We start from the raw sequence: 6,000 nt of genomic DNA, 5'->3' as shown, positions 1-6,000 counted from the left end.
TAAAATAACTGAATTAAAAAACACACTTGAAGAAATTACCAGCAGGTTTGATGAAGCAGAGGATCGAATCAGCAATTTAGAAGACAAGTTAGCAGAGATCACCCAAACAGAACAACAAAAAGAAAAAAGAATAAAAAGCAATGGAAATGGTTTAAGAGACTTCTGGGATAACATCATTCGCAACAACATGCACATCATAGGAATATCAGAAGGTGAAGAGAGAGACCAAGGGATCGAGAACACATTTGAAGTAATAATGACCGAAAACTTCCCTAACCTGGTGAAAGATATCGACATACAAAACCAGGTAGTGCAGAGAATTCCAAACAAGTTGAACCCAAACAGGCCCACAACAAGACACATTATAGTTAAAATGGCAAAAGTAAAAGACAAAGAGAGGATCCTAAAAGCAGCAATAGAAACACAGCAGGTTACATACAAGGGAACTCCTAAAAGATTATCAAATGACTTTTCTACAGAAACTTTGCAGTGCAGACGGGAGTGGCAGGAGGTATTCAAAGTGATGTAAAACAAAGACATACCACCTAGATTGCTTTATCCAGCAAGGCTATCACTTAAAGTTGAAGGAGAGATAAAAAGCCTTCCAGAAAAGAATAACATGAAGGAACGCTTTACCACCAAGCCAGCAATGTAGGAAATGTTAAAAGGGCTTCTGTAAACAGAAAATGAAAAAAAAATCTAACTGATGAAGACCAGAAATACAAATGACAAAATGACAATAACTATGTACCTATCAATAATCACTTTAAATGTAAATGGATTAAATGTTCCAGTCAAAAAACATAAGATGGCTGAGTGCATAAGAAAAGAAGACCCTTTCATATGCTGTATGCAAGAGACTCACCTCAGATGAAAAGACACACACAGGCTGAAAGTGAAGGGTTGGAGTAAGATATTTCATGCAAATGAAAATGAGAAAAAGATAGAGTAACAATACTCATATGTGACAAAATAGACTTAAAATGAAGAACACATTAAAAGACAAAGTTGGGCACTACTTAATAATAAAGGGATTGATACACCAAGAGGACATATCCTAGTAAACATCTACGTACCCTACATAGGAGCACCTAAATATACAAAACACATATTGACTGACATAAAGACAGAGATCAACAGTAGCACTATACTAGTAGGGGACTTCAACACACCACTAACAACAAGGGACAAGTCCTCCTGATGGAAAATAAATATGGAAACCGTGACGTTAAGTGACACATTGGACCACTAGGATTTAATTGATATTTTTAGAGCATTTCACCCCAAAGCTGCAGAATGCACATTCTTCTCAAGTGCACATGGAATACTCTTCAAGATAGACCACATGTTAGGCCACAAGACAAGTATCAATAAATTTTTAAAAATTGAAATCATATCAAGTGTTTTCTTTGACCACAGTACTATGAAATTAGAAATCAGTTACAAGAAAACAACTGGAAGACACACAAATACATGGAGGCTGAATAACATGTTACTAAATACTGAATAGGTGAACAGTGAGATCAAGGAAGAAATCAAAAGATATCTCAAGACAAACGAAAATGAAAACACAACGACCCAAAATCTATGGGATGCAGCAAAAACGTCCTAAGAGAAATTCATAGCAATGTAGACCTACCTAAAGACACAAGAAAAATCACAAGTCAACAGTTTATACTTAAACTTAAGGGATCTGGAAAAAGATCAGCAAAATAATTCCAAAGGGAGTACAAGGAAGGAGATAATAAAGATCAGAGCAGAAATAAATGATATAGAGACCAAAAAAAAAATAATACAAAAGATCAATGAAACCAAGAGCTGGTTTTTCGAGAAGATAAACAAAATCAACTAACCTTTCGCCAGACTCATCCAAAAAAGAGAGAGAAGACCAAAATTAAAAAATAAGAACTAAAAGAGGAGAGGAGACACCACAGAAACACATACACACAAAAAAAAATGAGAAATTACTATGAGCAACTATATACCAACAAACTAGTCAATCTGGAACAAATGGATAATTTTCTAGAAGCATACAAGCTTTCAAGGCTAACTCAAGAAGAAATGGAAAACCTGAATAGACTGATTACTACCAGGGAAATTGAATCTGTAATCAACAAGCTCCCAACAAACAAAAGCCCTGGACCAGATGGGTTTACAGGTGAATTTTACAAAACATTCAAAAAACAATTATCACCTATTCTCCTCAAACTATTCCAAAAAATCCAGAAGGAAGGAAGTCTCCCCAATTCTTTTTACAGGGCCACTCTCACTCTGATTCCAAAATCAGGCAAAGACATTACAAAAAAAGAAAACTACGGGCCAATATCCCTAATGATATAGACACAAAAATCCTCCACAAAATATTAGCAAACAAAATTCAGCAATACATTAAAAAAACATGTACCATGATCAAATGGGATTCATTCCTGGTATGCAAGGTTGGTTCAACATCCACAAATTAATTAATGTGATACACCACACTAACAAAATTAAAAATAAAAATCATGTGATCACATCAATAGACGCAGAAAAAGCATTGGTCAAAATCTAGCAGACATTTATGATAAAAACTCTTAAGAAAGTGGGAATAAAAGGACCATATCTCAACATAATAAAGGCCATATATGATTAAACCCACAGTTAACATCATACTCAATGGGGGAAAGCTAAAATAATTCCCCTTAAGATCAGTAACAAGGCAAGGTTACCCACTTTCTCCACTTCTATTCAACATAGTTTTGGAGGTTCTAACCACAGCAATCAGACAAAAGAAAGAAATAAAACGCATCCAAATTGGTAAGCAGGAAGTAAAATTGTCATTATATTCAGATTACATGATACTATATAGAGAGAACCACAAAGACTCCACCAAAATATTATTAGAACTGATGAATGAACTTAGTAAAGTAGCAGGATACAAAATTAATATTCAGAAATCAGTTGCATAAGTATATTCCAATAATAAACTATCAGAAAGAGAAACTAGAAAACAGTCACACTACAATTGCTTCAAAAACTATGAAATACCTAGGAATAAATTTAACAAAGAAGTAAAAGACCTGTACTCAGAAAATTATAAGACAGTGAAGAGAAAAATTAAAGAAGATACAAATAGATGGAAACACATACCATGCTCATGGATAGGAAGAATTAGTATTGTTGAAACATCCATATTGCATAAGGCAATATACATGTTCAACGCAATTCCTATCAAACTATCAAGGACATTTTTCACAGAAATAGAACATATAATCCTAAAATCTATATGGAACCATAAAAGACCCCGGATAGCCTGGGCAATCTTGAGAAATAAGAACAAAGTGGGAGGTATCGTGATACCTGACATCAAATTATACTACAAGTATATAGTGAACAAAACAGCATGGTACTGGCATAAAAACAGACACATATATCAATGGAACAGAATAGAGAGCCCAGAAATAAATCCATGCCTATATGATCATTTAATCTATGACAATGGAAGCAATAATTTACATTGGGGTAAAGATAGTCTATTCAATAAATGGTGCTGGGAAACCTGGACAGACACATGTAACAAAATGAAGCTGGACCATCTCCTTACACCATATACAAGAATAAATTCAAAATGGATTCAAGACTTAAATGTAAGATCTGAAACCTCCTAGAAGAAACTCCTAGAAGAAAATATACGAAGAAAGTTTACAGACATTACCCTTAGTAATATTTTTATTGATATATCCTCTCAGGCAAGGGAAGTAAGAGAAAAAATAAACATACGAGATTATGTCAAACTAACAAGTTTTTTCACAACAAAGGAAGCCATCAATAAAATAAAAAGGGGTCCTACTGAATGTGAGAAGATATTTGTCAATGATATATCTGATAAGAGTTAATATCCAAAACTTATTTAAAAAATAACTCATTCAACTCAACACCAAAATAAACAAACAACCCAATTAAAAAATGAGCAGAGGACATGAAGAGACACTTTTTCTAAAGAGGACATGCAGATGGACAACAGACTTATGAAAAAATGCTCAATCTCACCAATCATTAGAAAAATGCAAATAAAAACCAAAATGAGATAATACCTCACCCCAGTCAAAATGGCTATCATCAATAAATCAACAAACATGTGCTGGTGAGGATGTGGAGAAAATGGATCCCTTTGCACTGCTGGTGGGATTGCAGATTGGTGCAACCACTATGGAAATCAGTATGGAGGTACCCCCAAAACACTGGAAATGGAACTACCTTATGACCCAGCAATTCCACTCTTCAGTATCTATCCAGTGAAATCCAAAACGCTAATTCAAAAAAATGTATGCACTCTTATGTTTATAACAGCACTATTCACAAAAGCCAAGACATGGAAACAACCAAAATGCCTATTAGTAGATGACTAGATTAAGAAATTGTGGTACATTTATACAATGGAGTATTACTCGGACATAAAGAAGAAAGAAACCTTACCATTTGTAATGATATGGATGGACCTAGAAAACATTATGCTAAGTGAAATATGTCAGATGGAGAATGATGAGTACCATATTATCTCACTTACACGTGGAATCTAAAGAGTGGAATAAATGAACAAATCAATCAGAAACAGTCTCAGAGATATAGAGAAAAAACTGAGGGTTGCTAGATGAGAGGGGTGTGGGGATGAGGTACAAGCTGAGGGGATTAGAAAGCACAAACTGGTAACCAGAAGATTGCCACGGGGACGTGAAAGACAGTTTGGGGAATATAATTGATGATGTCATAAAGATTTTGTAGGGTATCCGATGGACATTATCTTAATAGGGAGACCACTTCAGGGACGGTGTAGATGCCTGATCACCGCACTGTACACCTGCAGCATAATAATAAATGTCAACTATAATTTAATGCATATATATGTATATATATGGTCACAAGAAGTGGAGTACAGCATAAGAAATAGAGATAGTGGAAATGTAATGGCTGTATGCAGTATATTGTGGGAGGGGTTTATCACTTTATGAGTGGTATAAATGTCTAACTATTACATTGTTTTGTACACCTGAAACTAATAATAAAAATAAAAATAAATAAAAAAATAAGAATCTTAATTAGATTCCCCCCAGAAGTAATCTGGCTGAAGTTAACAAAAGGAGAGTGGCATGGCGTGGGGTATATTACTACAAAACCCCTCCTTCAGAGTGCCCTTTCAGCAGCCGTTGCCAGGATAACAAAATGCAAACAGCAGCATCAACAGCAGCTGCAGCCTTCTGGTTTTCACCCCCTCCAGGAAGCACAGGCTCAGCTTGAACAGGCGCACCCTGGATGCCTCTGAGAGTCCCAGCCAGGAAACAGCTGTCCACCCCAGTTAGTTTCTTCTCCCACTCTTGACTCCTCCCTCTCCCTCTCCAGAAAACTTGTGGCCAAATCCAGGCAGGGGTTCTGCTAGAATCTACAGATTGGCAGCCCCGGCAACTAACACGTGTGCTGTTCCTTCTACCCCAATCCCTGTGGGCATGATTATAGATCAAAATGGTCAGCAGATTTTGTCTAGATCTCTTGGCATTCTTTATTTTCTTTTTTTTTAAATTTAATTGATGTATAATTGAACTATAACATTATATTACTTCCAGGTGTACAGCATAATGATTCAATATTTTTATATATTCTGAAAACAATCACCACAATAAGTCCAATTAACATCTGTCACTTTAATTTTTTTTCTGTTGATGAGAAAATTTAATATTTATTTTCTTAGCAACTTTCAAATATGCAATACAGTATTATTAACTATCATTTCCATGCTGTACATTACATTTATTTGTTTTATAACTGGAAATCTGTACCTTTAGATCCCATTTTCACTGTTTCTCCCAACCTCCACATACTCATGTCAACCTCTGGCAACTACTCATCTGCTCTCTGTACCTATGAGCTTTTTTTTTGACTTGGTTTTATTTTGTTTTTGTATTCCACATGTAAGTGAGATTGAACAGTATTTGTTTTTCTCTACCTGACTTATTATCATTTAGCATA

Source organism: Rhinolophus hipposideros (assembly GCF_964194185.1).
Source record: "Rhinolophus hipposideros genome assembly, chromosome: X".
NCBI lineage: Eukaryota > Metazoa > Chordata > Mammalia > Chiroptera > Rhinolophidae > Rhinolophus > Rhinolophus hipposideros.
Note: the sequence above shows the minus strand (reverse complement) of the source record.